Genomic DNA, 26651 nt, shown 5'->3' with positions numbered 1-26651 from the left:
TTTTCCATGTGGTTAAGCAATACATAAATATTCATCACCTATATTGAATTGATTCATCTAATCATTTTATCAGCTTCTCCTCAAAGGAAATATAGAGATAAACATGATACAGTAGAAAATACATCTATTTTCAACATTAAAGGTGCATCAAGTATTGGCTTGGAGACTGATTGAAAGTATGTCCTTGGCGTTTTTAACTTCATGCTCTAACAGACTAAACTAATAGTCTCACTAAATATATAGTATACTATTGAAGATGAAGCAGATGATGAAGTCCTACTGATTGTTAATCCGGGATAGTTGGAAAGCTTATATTCAGCTGTTTACATTCATAGTATCTTTATATATTATCAACAAGACTAAACAAAAAAAGATCTCAATAAATTGCAATAAATAAGAAATTTAGTTACTTGGCGTTAGAACTTAGAACCATTAATAGATATTCCAGGCTCTTTAAGAATAGTAATTAATTCTATAATTATATCAAATGTATTAATCCAATCCTTCATGCAGCGTTTGATCCAAGGAGATAAACAGTCCAAAATGAGACACAAGAAAAATTCATCTTTTTTCAAACAATTAAACTTGGCCTGTACAGGGATCGAACCTGTGACCTTGGCGTTATTAGCACCACGCTCTAACCAACTGAGCTAACAGGCCAATTTGCACATCTTCTGGAGTACCAGCACAGGAAGCAGTGCTAATGATAGTGTAGTATTCTATACATTTCACTTGTCTCTGTTAGATTGTATTTCCACTTATGTTATGTTTATCTCCTAAGTTCTGTTACTATGGATTCTTGGAATCCTGTTGTGTTCTCCGAGTGCATTCCACAGGCGGAGCACTCTGGCTTGGACCACGACTTGAACAGACGGTTGTACCAGTATTGCCCGTTCTAATAAACTACTTTTGATCTATCACCTTGCATCCCGTGGATTTCTACATAATTTTACTGGCGACGATGCGTGCTCTACATCTATGATCTCCGTGGGACTTACAAAGGTGCTTTCTCTGAAGAAGTGAGAGAGAGCCTCGCTTCCCTCGTCACAGCTCTTCAACTCCTGCTGTTGGACTACGTGTCATTTTGAGGATTGTCTGGAGTCTATCCTGACCTATTGGTAACTCGTCAAAGTACAGTCTCCTACTACTACCTTCATTTTGGACATCACCAAAACCGTAAGAGTTTCATGTCCCTGTCCGTGTCTTTGACTTAATTTCTCACTTTGTGTCTTTGTGCCTAACGAAGGTAGCATCTCTCAGCTTAACTTCGGACTTTTGGAGACTTTCTCAAGACTTTGCAGTTACATTTATTATATTCGGGGCCTCTCCACTTATTTCTTCATACGGTCGACCGTTGACTGTGTTTTTTTGAAAAATACTACTTCGTGTAGTTCGGGCCTCCTCGAGCCTTACCTTCTGGGTCCGAGTCTTCGAGCTCCGACGTTCCTGTTCTCAGAGGAGCGCGTAGTGCGTCATCACGTTGCTGTGTACAGCCTTCCTGTTGGATAAAAGTTTCGGCAGTCTGGATTGGTCATCAGCTATTTTGCTTTGTGACGTTTTCACATGACTCTTGTCCACGTTGCTTAGCGACCTATTCTCTGCTCTGCCACCCTTACAGCGCACTGGTTACGGGCACTAGTTACAAAGTGCTCACCGCTGGTGCGCACAGCTTCCAGTTTGTCGAAGTGCTCACCGCTGGTGCGCACAGCTTCCAATCTGTCATATACATTTCACCATTTACAGCGCACTAGTTACAGCGCAAATGTGAGACAGTGTTTATTCCTGGTGCGTGCTACTTCAAGCTTCAAGTTCATAACGGACTCATCGCTTGTCATCGCTTGTCATCGCTGGTGCGCACAGCTTTCTTACTACTAGTGCTCACCTCTGATTTGTATAACATTCTGTTTATTTACTCATAGTATTTTGTTTCTAACGTGCTCATCGCTGATGCGCACGGCTTATTTGGATTTTTTTGGCTTTTGTTCTTCACATTTGGACACTGTTTGAGTTCATAAAGAATTATTCTTGTTATCTTCGAATTTGCTCTTAAAGTTATGTCTACCCTTCAATCTGTTAATCCACCTCCAGCTTTTCTGGAAACTCCTGGTGAACCTCCAATTAGGTGGGAAATTTGCCATGATGTGTTCGAAAATTATTTAGGAGCGATTGGGGCATCTAGATTTCGCACAGAAAGAAAGAAGTGCCTGCTTTTACATTCTCTGGGTTTTGAGGGCAGGTCTGTCTTTAAGCATCTCCCAGATTTACCTGTTATTGAAGGTGTTGTGTCTGATGATTATAGTGACACTGTGCAAACACTAAAGATTCATTTTGACAAACAACCTAACTTAATGGTTCGTAGACACACTTTCTTTAAGAGAAAACAAGCTGATTCGGAAGATATTGATGCTTATATTTCCATCTTGCGGAGATTAGCATCTGAATGTAAATTTGAAAACTTTAATGAACAGCTTATCAGGGATCAATTTGTGTGTCATTGTAAGGATAAAAACATTAGGCAAAAGTTGTTAGCCATGAGTGATCCTTCCTTAGATGACACTATTAAGTTAGCCAAGAGTGTTGAAACGTCCATGGTTTCCCTCAAGGAATTAGAAGACAAAGTGGTTGAACCTATAAACGCTTTAAATTTGAATTCTTCTACCAGAGTCAACAAAAAGAAATCCAGAGTCTTCGTCTTATTCTCAAATGTGTATTAGGTGTGGTAATCCACAACACCAAAAGAGTTCTCCTTGTCCTGCTTCCAGTGTTACTTGCAACTACTGCAAAAAGATGGGACATTTTGCAAAAGTTTGTTTAAAGTTGAAAAACAAGAAGAATTTCATAAAACCTGTTGTTGGCGTTGTTGATTCTGATTCTTCGTCAGAATCAGAAACTATTGCTGTTGTTACTGATTGCTCTGAAGGGCCTGTCATTGAAGGTGATCCTGACTCTTGTGTCGACCCCATTGTTGATATTGCTGTTGGCGGTAAAATTTTGAAACTTTTAGTCGACTCAGGTGCAAGGATCACTATGATAGATAAAGAACTTTTTGACAATACATGGAATGATGAGCAACCTCTTCTTCCTCCAGACCGTACTCCTGTGTCGTATGAAGGAAGGAAAATTAATCTCCTTGGTCTCTTTGAAGACATATTATGTTTTAAGGGGAGGAAGATTAGAGGGAAAATCTATGTTGCGATTAAAGGGCTCAACATTTTGGGCTGGTTCCATCAGGGTCTTTTTGGTATGATGCTTAAGCCAGGTGCGAAAAGAACAAGTTTTTGTTGCTAGCTGCTCTGACTATTTACAAATGCTAAGGTGCAAGTTTCCTTCTGTGTTTAGTTCCAGTTTGGGAAAAATAAAAGGGTTCAAACACAAGATTATTGTTAAAGAGGGGTCAACACCTGTTAAACATAAGCTTCGGGGTGTGCCCTTCAGTGTCAGGGATGATTTGAAGAAGGAACTTGAGATGTTGTGTGAGAATGGTGTGATAGAGCCTGCAGAGACTTCCCTTTGGCTTTCGCCTTTAGTCGTAGGTCGGAAGAGGGATGGTAAACTTAGGGTCTGTGTGGACCTTCGCTCTGATAACAAGGTAATCTGGGTGGATTCTCATCCTCTTCCCCGGATTAATGATCTTCTTGCAGCCACTAAAGGTGCAAAGTTTTTCACTAAACTGGATTTAGCCAGTGCTTACCACCAGGTCGAACTGCATCCTGATTCCCGTCACTTGACTGCTTTTATCTCTCCTTTAGGCACTTTTCAGTATCGACGTATGCCTTTTGGCCTAGCTTCGGCCGCGTCGGTTTTTCAGAGAGTTATGGGTAATATCTTGGAAGGTGTTAAGGGAGTGACTGTTTTTCAAGATGATGTTTTGATTTTTGGCAAGGACGTTTCTTCTCATGATTCGGTCCTTGATAATGTTTTGGGTTTGTTTCAAGATCATGGTGTAGGTGCGAAAAGAACAAGTTTTTGTTGCTAGCTGCTCTGACTATTTACAAATGCTAAGGTGCAAATTTCCTTCTGTGTTTAGTTCCAGTTTGGGAAAAATAAAAGGGTTCAAACACAAGATTATTGTTAAAGAGGGGTCAACACCTGTTAAACATAAGCTTCGGGGTGTGCCCTTCAGTGTCAGGGATGATTTGAAGAAGGAACTTGAGATGTTGTGTGAGAATGGTGTGATAGAGCCTGCAGAGACTTCCCTTTGGCTTTCGCCTTTAGTCGTAGGTCGGAAGAGGGATGGTAAACTTAGGGTCTGTGTGGACCTTCGCTCTGATAACAAGGTAATCTGGGTGGATTCTCATCCTCTTCCCCGGATTAATGATCTTCTTGCAGCCACTAAAGGTGCAAAGTTTTTCACTAAACTGGATTTAGCCAGTGCTTACCACCAGGTCGAACTGCATCCTGATTCCCGTCACTTGACTGCTTTTATCTCTCCTTTAGGCACTTTTCAGTATCGACGTATGCCTTTTGGCCTAGCTTCGGCCGCGTCGGTTTTTCAGAGAGTTATGGGTAATATCTTGGAAGGTGTTAAGGGAGTGACTGTTTTTCAAGATGATGTTTTGATTTTTGGCAAGGATGTTTCTTCTCATGATTCGGTCCTTGATAATGTTTTGGGTTTGTTTCAAGATCATGGTGTAGTGTTGAAATTGGAGAAGTGTAAGTTTATGTGTACAGAAGTTGAGTACCTTGGTCATATTTTGACACAAGACGGAATAAAGCCTAGACCTGGACTTTTGGAGGCTATTTCCAAAGCTCCAATTCCGTCTGACAAGACCGGAGTTAAGTCTCTTCTAGGTATTTGTGAATACTACTCCAGGTTTATTCCCCATTACGCGACCATCGTGCGTCCTATTAGTAACCTGTTGAAAAAGGGAGTGAAATTTGTTTGGTGCGAGCAATGCATCAAGGCTTTTGATGTCTGATTCTGTTATTAAACCTTTTGACCCTGCTTTGCCGTGCTGTTTGACTGTTGATGCAAGTCAGGTTGGTCTTGGTGCTACCTTAACACAAAGTGAGGGTGGAGTTGAAAGAACTATCAGTTTTGCATCCAGAGTTCTGAGATCTGCTGAGGTTCAATACTCTGTTATAGAGAAAGAACTTTTGGCTTGTACATGGGCTATTGAGAAGTTTAGACCGTTCATTTGGGGAAGGCGTTTCTTACTTCAAACTGACCACAAACCTTTGGTCAACATTTTGGGTGGTGGTCTTACTAAATGTTGCACACCTAGGATTTTGAGGATTGTGACCAGGCTTTTGCAGTACCATTTTGATGTTGTGTATATTGCTGGTGGCAAAAACATAAGGGCAGATTTTTTGTCCCGATTTCCACCTGCTGTGCGTGATGATGATGTTGACATTTCCTTTTCCGATCTCATTGAGGAGGACTGTGATGATTGTTTGATTGCCTGTGTAGACATCCCTGAACTACAAGTTTGTTCTGAAGTGGAGTGGAGGAAGGCTTTTGAACAAGATAGTGTTCTTCAGGATATTTGTAATTTTGTTAAGTTGGGCTGGCCACGTGAGAAGGTCTTGTCTTCTTCTCTTCAACCCTTTTCTAAGGTTGGGCATGAGATCTCCATTGAAGATGGGATTTTACTTCGTAATGATAAGATCATTCCTCCATTTGCATTTAGAAAAGATATCATTATGAAGGCTCATGAGGGTCATCTTGGTTGTTCACTTAGTAAACGTAGGATTCGTGAAATGTTCTGGTGGCCCGCTATGGATTCGGATATTGATCTTTTTGTTGCTGACTGTTGTATCTGTAAATCTTCAGATAAGAGTCTCAAGACTTTGGTTCCTCCTCTTATGCCGGTTGAGTGCCCGGATCGTCCTTGGGCTAAACAAGTTATTGATATCATGGGACCTTATTCGATGCTGAGTTGCTGTTCCAGGTTCATTCTAGTCTTGATTGATTATGCCTCCAAGTGGCCGGAGTATAAATTGGTTAAAGATGCTGATACGAAAAGTGTCATTGAATTCTTGTGCGATATTTGGAGTAGGGAAGGTTTTCCTGAAGTGTTGGTTTCCGACAATGGGAAACAATTTATGAGTCATGAGTTTGTTGGCTTTCTGTCCAGTTCAGGTGTGAAGCATGTCGAGAGTTCTCTCTATCATCCTCAAGGGAATGGTCTTGTCGAGAGGATGAACAGAGTTATTGGCGACTGTGTGAAGTGGGCTAGGAGTAGTAATGTTGAGGTCAGCAAAGCGTTGGAGAGCATGATTTGGTTTTATAGGACCACTCCTCACTCTTCCACTAAGGTATCTCCCTTTGAGTTAATGAGAGATCGAAAGCCAAACACTTTGTTTTGTCCTGGGTGGATGTCTAAGTGGATGAAGTCTAGTTCTGATGTCTCGAGTCTCATGTCCATTGTAAAGAGTAATGTTCTGCATGCCCAGTCCAAGCAAAAGGGTAATTTTGATGTTAGGAAGGGTATGAAAGAGAGTGTTTTGGAAGTTGGAGACTGTGTGAGGATTAGAAAATCTATCCATGTCAACAAAGGGGACAGCAAGTTTGGATCTCCTGTAAAAGTGGTTAAAATTGTGGGAAATGCTGTACAAGTTGAGGGAGGTTTCTGGTGGAATTTGAACAGAGTTGCTACGGTTGTTAGTAGTACTCCTGTCGTCACAAAAGCATCCTCAACCTCACCTGTCTCCTCAAAAGCTTCCACAAGTTCCTTTCCCACCAAGGCTCCTGCCACCGACTTCAGTGTCAGGAAGAGTTCTCGCATTGTTAATAGACCTTTGAGGTTTAGAAAGTAATATTTCTTTATCTGTTTGTTTTTCTTTTGTTTTCTTTGTTTTTTCTATTTTGTTTTTAAAAAGTTTTTGTTTCTTTGAGAAAAGGAGGTGATGTAGTATTCTATACATTTCACTTGTCTCTGTTAGATTGTATTTCCACTTATGTTATGTTTATCTCCTAAGTTCTGTTACTATGGATTCTTGGAATCCTGTTGTGTTCTCCGAGTGCATTCCACAGGCGGAGCACTCTGGCTTGGACCACGACTTGAACAGACGGTTGTACCAGTATTGCCCGTTCTAATAAACTACTTTTGATCTATCACCTTGCATCCCGTGGATTTGTACAGATAGTTCAACCGGGATATTTGGAAAGCTTAATTTCAGCTGTTTAATATGAATTAACTTTCATATTATCAACATGAAGAAACTAATATGACTTCAAAAAAATTGCAATACAAAAGAGATTTCCATACTTAGTGTTAGAATTTTGAACCACTAACGTTTTTTCCAAGTGGTTTAGCAATAAATAAATATTCATCACCTATATTCAATTGATTCATCTAATCATTCTATCAGCTTCTGCGCAAAGGAAATATGGAGGTAAACATGATACAGAAGAAAATACATCTATTTTCAACATTAAAGGAGCATCAAGTATTGGCTTGGAGACTGATTGAAATTATGTCCTTTGCGTTTTTAACTTCATGCTCTAACAGACTAAACTAATAGGCTCACTAAATATATAGAATACTTTTGAAGAATTAGCAGATGATGAAATGCTACTGATTCCATCCAATCCTTCAAGCAGCGTGTGATTCAAGGAGGTAAACAGTCCAAAATGAGACACAAGAAAAATTCATCTTTTTTCAAAGAATTAAACTTGGCCTGTACAGGGATCGAACCTGTGACCTTGGCGTTATTAGCACCAGGCTCTAACCAACTGAGCTAGCAGGCCAATTTGCACATCATCTGGAGGACCAGCACAGGAAGCAGTGCTAATGATAGTTCAACCGGGAGATTTGGAAAGCTTAATTTCAGCTGTTTAATATGAATTAACTTTCATATTATCAACATGAGGAAACTAATATGACTTCAAAAAAATTGCAATACAAAAGAGATTTTCATACTTAGTGTTAGAACTTAGAACCATTAACGTTTTTTCCATGTGGTTAAGCAATAAATAAATATTCATCACCGATATTGAATTGATTCATCTAATCATTTTATCAGCTTCTCCTCAAAGGAAATATAGAGATAAACATGATACAGTAGAAAATACATCTATTTCCAACATTAAAGGAGCATCAAGTATTGGCTTGGAGACTGATTGAAAGTATGTCCTTGGCGTTTTTAACTTCATGCTCTAACAGACTAAACTAATAGTCTCACTAAATATATAGCATACTATTGAAGATTAAGCAGATGATGAAGTCCTACTGATTGTTAATCCGGGATAGTTGGAAAGCTTATATTTAGCTGTTTACATTCATATATCTTTATATATTATCAACAAGACTAAACAAAAATGATCTCAATAAATTGCAATAAATAAGAGATTTAGTTACTTTGCGTTAGAACTTAGAACCATTAATAGATATTCCAGGCGCTTTAGGAATAGTAATTAATTCTATAATTATATCAAATGTATTCATCCAATCCTTCAAGCAGCGTTTGATCCAACGAGATAAACAGTCCAAAAATGAGACACAAGAAAAATTCCTCTTTTTTCAAAGAATTAAACTTGGCCTGTACAGGGATCGAACCTGTGACCTTGGCGTTATTAGCACCACGCTCTAACCAACTGAGCTAACAGGCAAATTTGCACATCTTCTGGAGGATCAGCACAGGAAGCAGTGCTAATGATAGTTCAACTGGGAGATTTGGAAAGCTTAATTTCAGCTGTTTAATATGAATTAACTTTCATATTATCAACATGAAGAAACTAATATGACTTCAAAAAAATTGCAATACAAAAGAGATTTCCATACTTAGTGTTAGAATTTTGAAACAGTAACGTTTTTTCCACGTGGTTTAGTAATAAATAAATATTCATCACCTATATTCAATTGATTCATCTAATCATTCTATCAGCTTCTGCGCAAAGGAAATATGGAGATAAACATGATACAGGAGAAAATACATCTATTTTCAACATTAAAGGAGCATCAAGTATTGGCTTGGAGACTGATTGAAATTATGTCCTTTGCGTTTTTAACTTCATGCTCTAACAGACTAAACTAATAGGCTCACTGAATATATAGAATACTTTTGAAAAATTAGCAGATGATGAAATGCTACTGATTCCATCCAATCCTTCAAGCAGCGAGTGATTCAAGGAGATAAACAGTCCAAAATGAGACACAAGAAAAATTCATCTTTGTTCAAACAATTAAACTTGGCCTGTACAGGGATCTAACCTGCGACCTTGGCGTTATCAGCACCACGCTCTAACCATCTGAGCTAACAGGCCATTTTGCACAACTACCTGGAGGTCCAGCAAATGAAGAAGGGCAAATGATAGTTAACCCAGGAGATTTGGAAAGCTTAATTTCAGCAGTTTACCATGAAGTTATTGTTATATATTATCAACATGAAGAAACTATTTTGACTAAACTAATAGGCTCACTAAATATATAGAATACTTTTGAAGAATTAGCAGATGATGAAATGCTACTGATTCCATCCAATCCTTCAAGCAGCGTGTGATTCAAGAAGATAAACAGTCCAAAATGAGACACAAGAAAAATTCATCTTTGTTCAAACAATTAAACTTGGCCTGTACAGGGATCGAACCTGTGACCTTGGCGTTATTAGCACCACACTCTAACCATCTGACCTAACAGGCCATTTTGCACAGCTACCTGGAGGTCCAGCATATGAAGAAGGGCAAATGATAGTTGACCCAGGAGATTTGGAAAGCTTAATTTCAGCAGTTTACCATGAAGTTATTGTTATATATTATCAACATGAAGAAACTAATATGACTTAAAAAAAATTACAATACAAAAGAGATTTTCATACTTAGTGTTAGAACTTAGAACCATTAACTTTTTTTCCATGTGGTTAAGCAATAAATAAATATTCATCACCTATATTGAATTGATTCATCTAATCATTTTATCAGCTTCTTCTCAAAGGAAATATAGAGATAAACATGATAGAGTAGAAAATACATCTATTTTCAACATTAAAGGAGCATCAAGTATTGGCTTGGAGACTGATTGAAAGTATGTCCTTGGCGTTTTTAACTTCATGCTCTAACAGACTAAACTAATAGGTCACTAAATATATAGCATACTATTGAAGATGAAGCAGATGATGAAGTCCTACTGATTGTTAATCCGGGATAGTTGGAAAGCTTATATTCAGCTGTTTACATTCATAGTATCTTTATATATTATCAACAAGACTAAACAAAAATGATCTCAATAAATTGCAATAAATAAGAGATTTAGTTACTTGGCGTTAGAACTTAGAACCATTAATAGATATTCCAGGCGCTTTAAGAATAGTAATTAATTCTATAATTATATCAAATGTATTCATCCAATCCTTCAAGCAGCGTTTGATCCAAGGAGATAAACAGTCCAAAATGAGACACAAGAAAAATTCATCTTTTTTCAAAGAATTAAACTTGGCCTGTACAGGGATCGAACCTGACACCTTGGCATTATTAGCATCACTCTCTAACCAACTGAGCTAACAGGCCAATTTGCACATCTTCTGGGGGACCAGCACAGAAAGCAGTGCTAATGATAGTTCAACCGGGAGATTTGGAAAGCTTAATTTCAGCTGTTTAATATGAATTAATTTTCATATTATCAACATGAAGAAACTAATATGACTTCAAAAAAATTGCAATACAAAAGAGATTTCCATACTTAGTGTTAGAATTTTGAACCAGTAACGTTTTTTCCACTTGGTTTAGCAATAAATAAATATTCATCACCTATATTCAATTGATTCATCTAATCATTCTATCAGCTTCTGCGCAAAGGAAATATGAAGGTAAACATGATACAGAAGAAAATACATCTATTTTCAACATTAAAGGAGCATCAAATATTGGCTTGGAGACTGATTGAAATTATGTCCTTTGCGTTTTTAACTTCATGCTCTAACAGACTAAACTAATAGGCTAACTAAATATATAGAATACTTTTGAAGAATTAGCAGATGAGGAAATGCTACTGATTCCATCCAATCCTTCAAGCAGCGTGTGATTCAAGAAGATAAACAGTCCAAAATGAGACACAAGTAAAATTCATCTTTGTTCAAACAATTAAACTTGGCCTGTACAGGGATCGAACCTGTGACCTTGGCGTTATTAGCACCACACTCTAACCATCTGACCTAACAGGCCATTTTGCACAGCTACCTGGAGGTCCAGCATATGAAGAAGGGCAAATGATAGTTGACCCAGGAGATTTGGAAAGCTTAATTTCAGCAGTTTACCATGAAGTTATTGTTATATATTATCAACATGAAGAAACTAATATGACTTAAAAAAAATTACAATACAAAAGAGATTTTCATACTTAGTGTTAGAACTTAGAACCATTAACGTCTTTTCCATGTGGTTAAGCAATAAATAAATATTCATCACCTATATTGAATTGATTCATCTAATCGTTTTATCAGCTTCTCCTCAAAGGAAATATAGAGATAAACATGATACAGTAGAAAATACATCTATTTTCAACATTAAAGGAGCATCAAGTATTGGCTTGGAGACTAATTGAAAGTATGTCCTTGTCGTTTTTAACTTCATGCTCTAACAGACTAAACTAATAGAGTCACTAAATATATAGCATACTATTGAAGATGAAGCAGATGATGAAGTCCTACTGATTGTTAATCCGGGATAGTTGGAAAGCTTATATTCAGCTGTTTACATTCATAGTATCTTTATATATTATCAACAAGACTAAACAAAAATGATCTCAATAAATTGCTATAAATAAGAGATTTAGTTACTTGGCGTTAGAACTTAGAACCATTAATAGATATTCCAGGCGCTTTAAGAATAGTAATTAATTCTATAATTATATCAAATGTATTCATCGAGTCCTTCAAGCAGCGTTTGATCCAAGGAGATAAACAGTCCAAAATGAGACACAAGAAAAATTCATCTTTTTTCAAAGAATTAAGCTTGGCCTGTAGAGGGATCGAACCTGTGACCTTGGCGTTATTAGCACCACGCTCTAACCAACTGAGCTAACAGGCCAATTTGCACATCTTCTGGAGGACCAGCACAGGAAGCAGTGCTAATGATAGTTCAACCGGGAGATTTGGAAAGCTTAATTTCAGCTGTTTAATATGAATTAACTTTCATATTATCAACATGAAGAAACTAATATGACTTCAAAAAAATTGCAATACAAAGAGATTTCCATACTTAGTGTTAGAATTTTGAACCAGTAACGTTTTTTCCACGTAGTTTAGCAATAAATAAATATTCATCACCTATATTCAATTGATTCATCAAATCATTCTATCAGCTTCTGCGCAAAGGAAATATGGAGGTAAACATGATAAAGAAGAAAATACATCTATTTTCAACATTAAAGGAGCATCAAATATTGGCTTGGAGACTGATTGAAATGATGTCCTTTGCGTTTTTAACTTCATGCTCTAACAGACTAAACTAATAGGCTCAATAAATATATAGAATACTTTAGAAGAATTAGCAGATGATGAAATGCTACTGATTCCATCCAATCCTTCAAGCAGCGTGTGATTCAAGAAGATAAACAGTCCAAAATGAGACACAAGAAAAATTCCTCTTTGTTCAAACAATTAAACTTGGCCTGTACAGGGATCGAACCTGTGACCTTGGCGTTATTAGCACCACGCTCTAACCATCTGAGCTAACAGGCCATTTTGCACAACTACCTGGAGGTCCAGCAAATGAAGAAGGACAAATGATAGTTAACCCAGGAGATTTGGAAAGCTTAATTTCAGCAGTTTACCATGAAGTTATTGTTATATGTTATCAACATGAAGAAACTAATATGACTTAAAAAAAATTACAATACAAAAGAGATTTTCATACTTAGTGTTAGAACTTAGAACCATTAACGTTTTTTCCATGTGGTTAAGCAATAAATAAATATTCATCACCTATATTGACTTGATTCATCTAATCATTTTATCAGCTTCTCCTCAAAGGAAATATAGAGATAAACATGATACAGTAGAAAATACATCTATTTTCAACATTAAAGGAGCATCAAGTATAGGCTTGGAGACCGATTGAAAGTATGTCCTTGGCGTTTTTAACTTCATGCTCTAACAGACTAAACTAATAGGTCACTAAATATATAGCATACTATTGAAGATGAAGCAGATGATGAAGTCCTACTGATTGTTAATCCGGGATAGTTGGAAAGCGTATATTCAGCTGTTTACATTCATAGTATCTTTATATATTATCAACAAGACTAAACAAAAATTATCTCAATAAATTGCAATAAATAAGAGATTTAGTTACTTGGCGTTAGAACTTAGAACCATTAATAGATATTCCAGGCGCTTTAAGAATAGTAATTAATTCTATAATTATATCAAATGCATTCATCCAATCCTTCAAGCAGCGTTTGATCCAAGGAGATAAACAGTTCAAAATGAGACACAAGAAAAATTCATCTTTTTTCAAAGAAATAAACTTGGCCTGTACAGGGATCGAACCTGTGACCTTGGCATTATTAGTACCACTCGATAACCAACTGAGCTAACAGGCCAATTTGCACATCTTCTGGAGGACCAGCACAGGAAGCAGTGCTAATGATAGTTCAACCGGGAGATTTGGAAAGCTTAATTTCAGCTGTTTAATATGAATTAACTTTCATATTATCAACTTGAAGAAACTAATATGACTTCAAAAAAATTGCAATACAAAAGAGATTTCCATACTTAGTGTTAGAATTTTGAACCAGTAACGTTTTTTCCACGTGGTTTAGAAATAAATAAATATTCATCAACTATATTCAATTGATTCATCTAATCATTCTATCAGCTTCTGCGCAAAGGAAATATGGAGGTAAACATGATACAGAAGAAAATACATCTATTTTCAACATTAAAGGAGCATCAAGTATTGGCTTGGAGACTGATTGAAATTATGTCCTTTGCGTTTTTAACTTCATGCTCTAACAGACTAAACTAATAGGCTCACTAAATATATAGAATACTTTTGAAGAATTAGCAGATGATGAAATGCTACTGATTCCATCCAATCCTTCAAGCAGCGTGTGATTCAAGGAGATAAACAGTCCAAAATGAGACACAAGAAAAATTCATCTTTGTTCAAACAATTAAACTTGGCCTGTACAGGGATCGAACCTGTGACCTTGGCGTTATTAGCACCACGCTCTAAACATCTGAGCTAACAGGCCATTTTGCACAACTACCTGGAGGTCCAGCATATGAAGAAGGGCAAATGATAGTTAACCCAGGAGATTTGGAAAGCTTAATTTCAGCAGTTTACCATGAAGTTATTGTTATATATTATCAACTTGAAGAAACTAATATGACTTCAAAAAAATTGCAATACAAAAGAGATTTCCATACTTAGTGTTAGAATTTTGAACCAGTAACGTTTTTTCCACGTGGTTTAGCAATAAATAAATATTCATCAACTATATTCAATTGATTCATCTAATCATTCTATCAGCTTCTGCGCAAAGGAAATATGGAGGTAAACATGATACAGAAGAAAATACATCTATTTTCAACATTAAAGGAGCATCAAGTATTGGCTTGGAGACTGATTGAAATTATGTCCTTTGCGTTTTTAACTTCATGCTCTAACAGACTAAACTAATAGAGTCACTAAATATATAGCATACTATTGAAGATGAAGCAGATGATGAAGTCCTACTGATTGTTAATCCGGGATAGTTGGAAAGCTTATATTCAGCTGTTTACATTCATAGTATCTTTATATATTATCAACAAGACTAAACAAAAATGATCTCAATAAATTGCTATAAATAAGAGATTTAGTTACTTGGCGTTAGAACTTAGAACCATTAATAGATATTCCAGGCGCTTTAAGAATAGTAATTAATTCTATAATTATATCAAATGTATTCATCGAGTCCTGCAAGCAGCGTTTGATCCAAGGAGGTAAACAGCCCAAAATGAGACACAAGTAAAATTCATCTTTGTTCAAACAATTAAACTTGGCCTGTACAGGGATCGAACCTGTGACCTTGGCGTTATTAGCACCACACTCTAACCATCTGACCTAACAGGCCATTTTGCACAGCTACCTGGAGGTCCAGCATATGAAGAAGGGCAAATGATAGTTGACCCAGGAGATTTGGAAAGCTTAATTTCAGCAGTTTACCATGAAGTTATTGTTATATATTATCAACATGAAGAAACTAATATGACTTAAAAAAAATTACAATACAAAAGAGATTTTCATACTTAGTGTTAGAACTTAGAACCATTAACGTCTTTTCCATGTGGTTAAGCAATAAATAAATATTCATCACCTATATTGAATTGATTCATCTAATCGTTTTATCAGCTTCTCCTCAAAGGAAATATAGAGATAAACATGATACAGTAGAAAATACATCTATTTTCAACATTAAAGGAGCATCAAGTATTGGCTTGGAGACTAATTGAAAGTATGTCCTTGTCGTTTTTAACTTCATGCTCTAACAGACTAAACTAATAGAGTCACTAAATATATAGCATACTATTGAAGATGAAGCAGATGATGAAGTCCTACTGATTGTTAATCCGGGATAGTTGGAAAGCTTATATTCAGCTGTTTACATTCATAGTATCTTTATATATTATCAACAAGACTAAACAAAAATGATCTCAATAAATTGCTATAAATAAGAGATTTAGTTACTTGGCGTTAGAACTTAGAACCATTAATAGATATTCCAGGCGCTTTAAGAATAGTAATTAATTCTATAATTATATCAAATGTATTCATCGAGTCCTTCAAGCAGCGTTTGATCCAAGGAGATAAACAGTCCAAAATGAGACACAAGAAAAATTCATCTTTTTTCAAAGAATTAAGCTTGGCCTGTAGAGGGATCGAACCTGTGACCTTGGCGTTATTAGCACCACGCTCTAACCAACTGAGCTAACAGGCCAATTTGCACATCTTCTGGAGGACCAGCACAGGAAGCAGTGCTAATGATAGTTCAACCGGGAGATTTGGAAAGCTTAATTTCAGCTGTTTAATATGAATTAACTTTCATATTATCAACATGAAGAAACTAATATGACTTCAAAAAAATTGCAATACAAAGAGATTTCCATACTTAGTGTTAGAATTTTGAACCAGTAACGTTTTTTCCACGTAGTTTAGCAATAAATAAATATTCATCACCTATATTCAATTGATTCATCAAATCATTCTATCAGCTTCTGCGCAAAGGAAATATGGAGGTAAACATGATAAAGAAGAAAATACATCTATTTTCAACATTAAAGGAGCATCAAATATTGGCTTGGAGACTGATTGAAATGATGTCCTTTGCGTTTTTAACTTCATGCTCTAACAGACTAAACTAATAGGCTCAATAAATATATAGAATACTTTAGAAGAATTAGCAGATGATGAAATGCTACTGATTCCATCCAATCCTTCAAGCAGCGTGTGATTCAAGAAGATAAACAGTCCAAAATGAGACACAAGAAAAATTCCTCTTTGTTCAAACAATTAAACTTGGCCTGTACAGGGATCGAACCTGTGACCTTGGCGTTATTAGCACCACGCTCTAACCATCTGAGCTAACAGGCCATTTTGCACAACTACCTGGAGGTCCAGCAAATGAAGAAGGACAAATGATAGTTAACCCAGGAGATTTGGAAAGCTTAATTTCAGCAGTTTACCATGAAGTTATTGTTATATGTTATCAACATGAAGAAACTAATATGACTTAAAAAAAATTACAATACAAAAGAGATTTTCATACTTAGTGTTAGAACTTAGAACCATTAACGTTTTTTCCATGTGGTTAAGCAATAAATAAATATTCATCACCTATATTGACTTGATTCATCTAATCATTTTATCAGCTTCTCCTCAAAGGAAATATAGAGATAAACATGATACAGTAGAAAATACATCTATTTTCAACATTAAAGGAGCATCAAGTATAGGCTTGGAGACCGATTGAAAGTATGTCCTTGGCGTTTTTAACTTCATGCTCTAACAGACTAAACTAATAGGTCACTAAATATATAGCATACTATTGAAGATGAAGCAGATGATGAAGTCCTACTGATTGTTAATCCGGGATAGTTGGAAAGCGTATATTCAGCTGTTTACATTCATAGTATCTTTATATATTATCAACAAGACTAAACAAAAATTATCTCAATAAATTGCAATAAATAAGAGATTTAGTTACTTGGCGTTAGAACTTAGAACCATTAATAGATATTCCAGGCGCTTTAAGAATAGTAATTAATTCTATAATTATATCAAATGCATTCATCCAATCCTTCAAGCAGCGTTTGATCCAAGGAGATAAACAGTTCAAAATGAGACACAAGAAAAATTCATCTTTTTTCAAAGAAATAAACTTGGCCTGTACAGGGATCGAACCTGTGACCTTGGCATTATTAGTACCACTCGATAACCAACTGAGCTAACAGGCCAATTTGCACATCTTCTGGAGGACCAGCACAGGAAGCAGTGCTAATGATAGTTCAACCGGGAGATTTGGAAAGCTTAATTTCAGCTGTTTAATATGAATTAACTTTCATATTATCAACTTGAAGAAACTAATATGACTTCAAAAAAATTGCAATACAAAAGAGATTTCCATACTTAGTGTTAGAATTTTGAACCAGTAACGTTTTTTCCACGTGGTTTAGAAATAAATAAATATTCATCAACTATATTCAATTGATTCATCTAATCATTCTATCAGCTTCTGCGCAAAGGAAATATGGAGGTAAACATGATACAGAAGAAAATACATCTATTTTCAACATTAAAGGAGCATCAAGTATTGGCTTGGAGACTGATTGAAATTATGTCCTTTGCGTTTTTAACTTCATGCTCTAACAGACTAAACTAATAGGCTCACTAAATATATAGAATACTTTTGAAGAATTAGCAGATGATGAAATGCTACTGATTCCATCCAATCCTTCAAGCAGCGTGTGATTCAAGGAGATAAACAGTCCAAAATGAGACACAAGAAAAATTCATCTTTGTTCAAACAATTAAACTTGGCCTGTACAGGGATCGAACCTGTGACCTTGGCGTTATTAGCACCACGCTCTAAACATCTGAGCTAACAGGCCATTTTGCACAACTACCTGGAGGTCCAGCATATGAAGAAGGGCAAATGATAGTTAACCCAGGAGATTTGGAAAGCTTAATTTCAGCAGTTTACCATGAAGTTATTGTTATATATTATCAACTTGAAGAAACTAATATGACTTCAAAAAAATTGCAATACAAAAGAGATTTCCATACTTAGTGTTAGAATTTTGAACCAGTAACGTTTTTTCCACGTGGTTTAGCAATAAATAAATATTCATCAACTATATTCAATTGATTCATCTAATCATTCTATCAGCTTCTGCGCAAAGGAAATATGGAGGTAAACATGATACAGAAGAAAATACATCTATTTTCAACATTAAAGGAGCATCAAGTATTGGCTTGGAGACTGATTGAAATTATGTCCTTTGCGTTTTTAACTTCATGCTCTAACAGACTAAACTAATAGAGTCACTAAATATATAGCATACTATTGAAGATGAAGCAGATGATGAAGTCCTACTGATTGTTAATCCGGGATAGTTGGAAAGCTTATATTCAGCTGTTTACATTCATAGTATCTTTATATATTATCAACAAGACTAAACAAAAATGATCTCAATAAATTGCTATAAATAAGAGATTTAGTTACTTGGCGTTAGAACTTAGAACCATTAATAGATATTCCAGGCGCTTTAAGAATAGTAATTAATTCTATAATTATATCAAATGTATTCATCGAGTCCTGCAAGCAGCGTTTGATCCAAGGAGGTAAACAGCCCAAAATGAGACACAAGAAACATTCATCTTTTTTCAAAGAATTAAACTTGGCCTGTACAGGGATCGAACCTGTGACCTTGGCGTTATTAGCACCACGCTCTAACCAACTGAGCTAACAGGTCAATTAGCACATCTTCTGGAGGACCAGCACAGGAACCAGTGCTAATGATAGTTCAACCGGGAGATTTGGAAAGCTTAATTTCAGCTGTTTAATATGAATTAACTTTCATATTATCAACATGAAGAAACTAATATGACTTCAAAAAAATTGCAATACAAAAGAGATTTCCATACTTAGTGTTAGAATTTTGAACCAGTAACGTTTTTTCCACGTGGTTTAGCAATAAATAAATATTCATCACCTATATTCAATTGATTCATCTAATCATTCTATCAGCTTCTGCGCAAAGGAAATATGAAGGTAAACATGATACAGAAGAAAATACATCTATTTTCAACATTAAAGGAGCATCAAATATTGGCTTGGAGACTGATTGAAATTATGTCCTTTGCGTTTTTAACTTCATGCTCTAACAGACTAAACTAATAGGCTCACTAAATATATAGAATACTTTAGAAGAATTAGCAGATGATGAAATGCTACTGATTCCATCCAATCCTTCAAGCAGCGTGTGATTCAAGAAGATAAACAGTCCAAAATGAGACACAAGAAAAATTCATCTTTGTTCAAACAATTAAACTTGGCCTGTACAGGGATTGAACCTGTGACCTTGGCGTTATTAGCACCACACTCTAACCATCTGAGCTAACAGGCCATTTTGCACAACTACCTGGAGGTCCAGCAAATGAAGAAGGGCAAATGATAGTTAACCAAGGAGATTTGGAAAGCTTAATTTCAGCAGTTTAACATGAAGTTATTGTTATATATTATCAACATGAAGAAACTAATATGACTTAAAAAAATTACAATACAAAAGAGATTTTCATACTTAGTGTTAGAACTTAGAACCATTAACGTTTTTTCCAAGTGGTTAAGCAATAAATACATATTCATCACCTATATTGACTTGATTCATCTAATCATTTTATCAGCTTCTTCTCAAAGGAAATATAGAGATAAACATGATACAGTAGAAAATACATCTATTTTCAACATTAAAGGAGCATCAAGTATTGGCTTGGAGACTGATTGAAAGTATGTCCTTGGCGTTTTTAACTTCATGCTCTAACAGACTAAACTAATAGGTCACTAAATATATAGCATACTATTGAAGATGAAGCAGATGATGAAGTCCTACTGATTGTTAATCCGGGATAGTTGGAAAGCTTATATTCAGCTGTTTACATTCATAGTATCTTTATATATTATCAACAAGACTAAACAAAAATGATCTCAATAAATTGCAATAAATAAGAGATTTAGTTACTTGGCGTTAGAACTTAGAACCATTAATAGATATTCCAGGCGCTTTAAGAATAGTAATTAATTCTATAATTATATCACATGTATTCATCGAGTCCTTCAAGCAGCGTTTGATCCAAGGAGATAAACAGCCCAAAATGAGACACAAGAAACATTCATCTTTTTTCAAAGAAATAAACTTGGCCTGTACAGAGATCGAACCTGTGACCTTGGCGTTATTAGCACCACGCTCTAACCAACTGAGCTAACAGGCCAATTTGCACATATTCTGGAGGACCAGCACAGGAAGCAGTGCTAATGATAGTTCAACCGGGAGATTTGGAAAGCTTAATTTCAGCTGTTTAATATGAATTAACTTTCATATTATCAACATGAAGAAACTAATATGACTTCAAAAAAATTGCAATACAAAAGAGATTTCCATACTTAGTGTTAGAATTTTGAACCAGTAACGTTTTTTCCACGTGGTTTAGCAATAAATAAATATTCATCACCTATATTCAATTGATTCATCTAATCATTCTATCAGCTTCTGCGCAAAGGAAATATGAAGGTAAACATGATACAGAAGAAAATACATCTATTTTCAACATTAAAGGAGCATCAAATATTGGCTTGGAGACTGATTGAAATTATGTCCTTTGCGTTTTTAACTTCATGCTCTAACAGACTAAACTAATAGGCTAACTAAATATATAGAATACTTTTGAAGAATTCGCAGATGAGGAAATGCTACTGATTCCATCCAATCCTTCAAGCAGCGTGTGATTCAAGAAGATAAACAGTCCAAAATGAGACACAAGAAAAATTCATCTTTGTTCAAACAATTAAACTTGGCCTGTACAGGGATCGAACCTGTGACCTTGGGGTTATTAGCACCACGCTCTAACCATCTGAGCTAACAGGCCATTTTGCACAACTACCTGGAGGTCCAGCATATGAAGAAGGGCAAATGATAGTTAACCCAGGAGATTTGGAAAGTTTAATTTCAGCAGTTTACCATGAAGTTATTGTTATATATTATCAACATGAAGAAACTAATATGACTTAAAAAAAATGACAATACAAAAGAGATTTTCATACTTAGTGTTAGAACTTAGAACCATTAACGTTTTTCCATGTGGTTAAGCAATAAATAAATATTCATCACCTATATTGAATTGATTCATCTAATCATTTTATCAGCTTCTCCTCAAAGGAAATATAGAGATAAACATGATACAGTAGAAAATACATCTATTTTCAACATTAAAGGAGCATCAAGTATTGGCTTGGAGACTGATTGAAAGTATGTCCTTGTCGTTTTTAACTTCATGCTCTAACAGACTAAACTAATAGAGTCACTAAATATATAGCATACTATTGAAGATGAAGCAGATGATGAAGTCCTACTGATTGTTAATCCGGGATAGTTGGAAAGCTTATATTCAGCTGTTTACATTCATAGTATCTTTATATATTATCAACAAGACTAAACAAAAATGATCTCAATAAATAAGAGATTTAGTTACTTGGCGTTAGAACTTAGAACCATTAATAGATATTCCAGGCGCTTTAAGAATAGTAATTAATTCTATAATTATATCAAATGTATTCATCGAGTCCTTCAAGCAGCGTTTGATCCAAGGAGATAAACAGTCCAAAATGAGACACAAGAAACATTCATCTTTTTTCGAAGAATTAAACTTGGCCTGTACAGGGATCGAACCTGTGACCTTGGCGTTATTAGCACCACGCTCTAACCAACTGAGCTAACAGGCCACTTTGCACATCTTCTGGAGGACCAGCACAGGAAGCAGTGCTAATGATAGTTCAACCGGGAGATTTGGAAAGCTTAATTTCAGCTGTTTAATATGAATTAACTTTCATATTATCAACATGAAGAAACTAATATGACTTCAAAAAAATTGCAATACAAAAGAGATTTCCATACTTAGTGTTAGAATTTTGAACCAGTAACGTTTTTTCCACGTGGTTTAGCAATAAATAAATATTCATCAACTATATTCAATTGATTCATCTAATCATTCTATCAGCTTCTGCGTAAAGGAAATATGGAGGTAAACATGATACAGAAGAAAATACATCTATTTTCAACATTAAAGGAGCATCAAGTATTGGCTTGGAGACTGATTGAAATTATGTCCTTTGCGTTTTTAACTTCATGCTCTAACAGACTAAACTAATAGGCTCACTAAATATATAGAATACTTTTGAAGAATTAGCAGATGATGAAATGCTACGGATTCCATCCAATCCTTCAAGCAGCGTGTGATTCAAGGAGATAAACAGTCCAAAATGAGACACAAGAAAAATTCATCTTTGTTTAAACAATTAATCTTGGCCTGTACAGGGATCGAACCTGTGACCTTGGCGTTATTAGCACCACGCTCTAACCATCTGAGCTAACAGGCCATTTTGCACAAGTTCCTGGAGGTCCAGCATATGAAGAAGGGCAAATGATAGTTAACCCAGGAAATTTGGAAAGCTTAATTTCAGCAGTTTACCATGAAGTTATTGTTATATATTATCAACATGAAGAAACTAATATGACTTAAAAAAAATTACAATACAAAAGAGATTTTCATACTTAGTGTTAGAACTTAGAACCATTAACGTTTTTTTCCATGTGGTTAAGCAATAAATAAATATTCATCACCTATATTGAATTGATTCATCTAATCATTTTATCAGCTTCTCCTCAAAGGAAATAGAGAGATAAACATGATACAGTAGAAAATACATCTATTTTCAACATTAAAGGAGCATCAAGTATTGGCTTGGAGACTGATTGAAAGTATGTCCTTGTCGTTTTTAACTTCATGCTCTAACAGACTAAACTAATAGAGTCACTAAATATATAGCATACTATTGAAGATGAAGCAGATGATGAAGTCCTACTGATTGTTAATCCGGGATAGTTGGAAAGCTTATATTCAGCTGTTTACATTCATAGTATCTTTATATATTATCAACAAGACTAAACAAAAATGATCTCAATAAATTGCTATAAATAAGAGATTTAGTTACTTGGCGTTAGAACTTAGAACCATTAATTGATATTCCAGGCGCTTTAAGAATAGTAATTAATTCTATAATTATATCAAATGTATTCATCGAGTCCTTCAAGCAGCGTTTGATCCAAGGAGATAAACAGTCCAAAATGAGACACAAGAAACATTCATCTTTTTTCGAAGAATTAAACTTGGCCTGTACAGGGATCGAACCTGTGACCTTGGCGTTATTAGCACCACGCTCTAACCAACTGAGCTAACAGACCACTTTGCACATCTTCTGGAGGACCAGCACAGGAAGCAGTGCTAATGATAGTTCAACCGGGAGATTTGGAAAGCTTAATTTCAGCTGTTTAATATGAATTAACTTTCATATTATCAACATGAAGAAACTAATATGACTTCAAAAAAATTGCAATACAAAAGAGATTTCCATACTTAGTGTTAGAATTTTGAACCAGTAACGTTTTTTCCACGTGGTTTAGCAATAAATAAATATTCATCAACTATATTCAATTGATTCATCTAATCATTCTATCAGCTTCTGCGTAAAGGAAATATGGAGGTAAACATGATACAGAAGAAAATACATCTATTTTCAACATTAAAGGAGCATCAAGTATTGGCTTGGAGACTGATTGAAATTATGTCCTTTGCGTTTTTAACTTCATGCTCTAACAGACTAAACTAATAGGCTCACTAAATATATAGAATACTTTTGAAGAATTAGCAGATGATGAAATGCTACTGATTCCATCCAATCCTTCAAGCAGCGTGTGATTCAAGGAGATAAACAGTCCAAAATGAGACACAAGAAAAATTCATCTTTGTTTAAACAATTAAACTTGGCCTGTACAGGGATCGAACCTGTGACCTTGGCGTTATTAGCAGCACACTCTAACCATCTGAGCTAACAGGCCATTTTGCACAAGTTCCTGGAGGTCCAGCATATGAAGAAGGGCAAATGATAGTTAACCCAGGAAATTTGGAAAGCTTAATTTCAGCAGTTTACCATGAAGTTATTGTTATATATTATCAACATGAAGAAACTAATATGACTTAAAAAAAATTACAATACAAAAGAGATTTTCATACTTAGTGTTAGAACTTAGAACCATTAACGTTTTTTTCCATGTGGTTAAGCAATAAATAAATATTCATCACCTATATTGAATTGATTCATCTAATCATTTTATCAGCTTCTCCTCAAAGGAAATATAGAGATAAACATGATACAGTAGAAAATACATCTATTTTCAACATTAAAGGAGCATCAAGTATTGGCTTGGAGACTGATTGAAAGTATGTCCTTGTTGTTTTTAACTTCATGCTCTAACAGACTAAACTAATAGAGTCACTAAATATATAGCATACTATTGAAGATGAAGCAGATGATGAAGTCCTACTGATTGTTAATCCGGGATAGTTGGAAAGCTTATATTCAGCTGTTTACATTCATAGTATCTTTATATATTATCAACAAGACTAAACAAAAATGATCTCAATAAATTGCTATAAATAAGAGATTTAGTTACTTGGCGTTAGAACTTAGAACCATTAATAGATATTCCAGGCGCTTTAAGAATAGTAATTAATTCTATAATTATATCAAATGTATTCATCGAGTCCTTCAAGCAGCGTTTGATCCAAGGAGATAAACAGTCCAAAATGAGACACAAGAAAAATTAATCTTTTTTCAAAGAAATAAACTTGGCCTGTACAGGGATCGAACCTGTGACCTTGGCGTTATTAGCACCACGCTCTAACCAACTGAGCTAACAGGCCAATTTGCACATCTTTTGGAGGACCAGCACATGAAGCAGTGCTAATGATAGTTCAACCGGGAGATTTGGAAAGTTTAATTTCAGCTGTTTAATATGAATTAACTTTCATATTATCAACATGAAGAAACTAATATGACTTCAAAAAAATTGCAATACAAAAGAGATTTCCATACTTAGTGTTAGAATTTTGAACCAGTAAAGTTTTTTCCACGTGGTTTAGCAATAAATAAATATTCATCACCTATATTGAATTGATTCATCTAATCATTGTATCAGCTTCTGCGCAAAGGAAATATGGAGGTAAACATGATACAGAAGAAAATACATCTATTTTCAACATTAAAGGAGCATCAAATATTGGCTTGGAGACTGATTGAAATTATGTCCTTTGCGTTTTTAACTTCATGCTCTAACAGACTAAACTAATAGGCTCACTAAATATATAGAATACTTTTGAAGAATTAGCAGATGATGAAATGCTACTGATTCCATCCAATCCTTCAAGCAGCGTGTGATTCAAGAAGATAAACAGTCCAAAATGAGACACAAGAAAAATTCATCTTTGTTCAAACAATTAAACTTGGCCTGTGCAGGGATCGAACCTGTGACCTTGGCGTTATTAGCACCACGCTCTAACCATCTGAGCTAACAGACCATTTTGCTCAACTGCCTGGAGGTCCAGCAAATGAAGAAGGGCAAATGATAGTTAACCCAGGAGATTTGGAAAGCTTAATTTCAGCAGTTTACCATGAAGTTATTGTTATATATTATCAACATGAAGAAACTAATATGACTTAAAAAAATTACAATACAAAAGAGATTTTCATACTTAGTGTTAGAACTTAGAACCATTAACGTTTTTTCCATGTGGTTAAGCAATAAATAAATATTCATCACCTATATAGAATTGTTTCATCTAATCATTTTATCAGCTTCTCCTCAAAGGAAATATAGAGATAAACATGATACAGTAGAAAATACATCTATTTTCAACATTAAAGGAGCATCAAGTATTGGCTTGTAGACTGATTGAAAGTATGTCCTTGGCGTTTTTAACTTCATGCTCTAACAGACTAAACTAATAGAGTCACTAAATATATAGCATACTATTGAAGATGAAGCAGATGATGAAGTCCTACTGATTGTTAATCCGGGATAGTTGGAAAGCTTATATTCAGCTGTTTACATTCATAGTATCTTTATATATTATCAGCAAGACTAAACAAAAATGATCTCAATAAATTGCAATAAATAAGAGATTTAGTTACTTGGCGTTAGAACTTAGAACCATTAATAGATATTCCAGGCGCTTTAAGAATAGTAATTAATTCTATAATTATATCAAATGTATTCATCCAATCCTTCAAGCAGCATTTGATCCAAGGAGATAAACAGTCCAAAATGAGACACAAGAAAAATTCATCTTTTTTCAAAGAATTAAACTTGGCCTGTACAGGGATCGAACCTGTGACCTTGGTGTTATTAGCACCACTCTCTAACCAACTGAGCTAACAGGCCAATTTGCACATCTTCCAGAGGACCAGCACAGGAAGCAGTGCTAATGATAGTTCAACCAGGAGATTTGGAAAGCTTAATTTCAGCAGTTTACCATGAAGTTATTGTTATATATTATCAACATGAAGAAACTAATATGACTTAAAAAAATTACAATACAAAAGAGATTTTCATACTTA

At 35.2% G+C, this 26651-nt stretch overlaps 11 non-coding genes across 11 annotated transcripts; all 11 read right to left on the bottom strand.

The window, feature by feature from the left end:
• Positions 1-586: 586 nt before the first annotated feature.
• TRNAI-AAU (transfer RNA isoleucine (anticodon AAU)) lies at positions 587-660 on the bottom strand. Its single transcript has one exon. It is a non-coding gene; the product is annotated as a tRNA-Ile (tRNA).
• An 8474-nt stretch (positions 661-9134) lies between these two features.
• Positions 9135-9208, bottom strand: TRNAI-GAU (transfer RNA isoleucine (anticodon GAU)). The gene has a single exon. It is a non-coding gene; the product is annotated as a tRNA-Ile (tRNA).
• A 3336-nt stretch (positions 9209-12544) lies between these two features.
• TRNAI-AAU (transfer RNA isoleucine (anticodon AAU)) lies at positions 12545-12618 on the bottom strand. The gene has a single exon. It is a non-coding gene; the product is annotated as a tRNA-Ile (tRNA).
• A 3824-nt stretch (positions 12619-16442) lies between these two features.
• On the bottom strand, positions 16443-16516 carry TRNAI-AAU (transfer RNA isoleucine (anticodon AAU)). The gene has a single exon. It is a non-coding gene; the product is annotated as a tRNA-Ile (tRNA).
• Positions 16517-18823: 2307 nt separating this feature from the next.
• TRNAI-AAU (transfer RNA isoleucine (anticodon AAU)) lies at positions 18824-18897 on the bottom strand. The gene has a single exon. It is a non-coding gene; the product is annotated as a tRNA-Ile (tRNA).
• A 580-nt stretch (positions 18898-19477) lies between these two features.
• On the bottom strand, positions 19478-19551 carry TRNAI-AAU (transfer RNA isoleucine (anticodon AAU)). The gene has a single exon. It is a non-coding gene; the product is annotated as a tRNA-Ile (tRNA).
• A 788-nt stretch (positions 19552-20339) lies between these two features.
• Positions 20340-20413, bottom strand: TRNAI-AAU (transfer RNA isoleucine (anticodon AAU)). The gene has a single exon. It is a non-coding gene; the product is annotated as a tRNA-Ile (tRNA).
• A 1433-nt stretch (positions 20414-21846) lies between these two features.
• TRNAI-AAU (transfer RNA isoleucine (anticodon AAU)) lies at positions 21847-21920 on the bottom strand. Its single transcript has one exon. It is a non-coding gene; the product is annotated as a tRNA-Ile (tRNA).
• Positions 21921-22500: 580 nt separating this feature from the next.
• On the bottom strand, positions 22501-22574 carry TRNAI-AAU (transfer RNA isoleucine (anticodon AAU)). The gene has a single exon. It is a non-coding gene; the product is annotated as a tRNA-Ile (tRNA).
• A 791-nt stretch (positions 22575-23365) lies between these two features.
• Positions 23366-23439, bottom strand: TRNAI-AAU (transfer RNA isoleucine (anticodon AAU)). The gene has a single exon. It is a non-coding gene; the product is annotated as a tRNA-Ile (tRNA).
• Positions 23440-24884: 1445 nt separating this feature from the next.
• On the bottom strand, positions 24885-24958 carry TRNAI-AAU (transfer RNA isoleucine (anticodon AAU)). Its single transcript has one exon. It is a non-coding gene; the product is annotated as a tRNA-Ile (tRNA).
• Between the last annotated feature and the right edge of the window lie 1693 nt (positions 24959-26651).

This window comes from Lissotriton helveticus, chromosome 4_1, assembly GCF_964261635.1.
Source record: "Lissotriton helveticus chromosome 4_1, aLisHel1.1, whole genome shotgun sequence".
Lineage (NCBI taxonomy): Eukaryota > Metazoa > Chordata > Amphibia > Caudata > Salamandridae > Lissotriton > Lissotriton helveticus.
The sequence above is the reverse complement of the archived record's forward strand: the minus strand, read 5'-3'. Positions and strand labels throughout refer to the sequence as shown.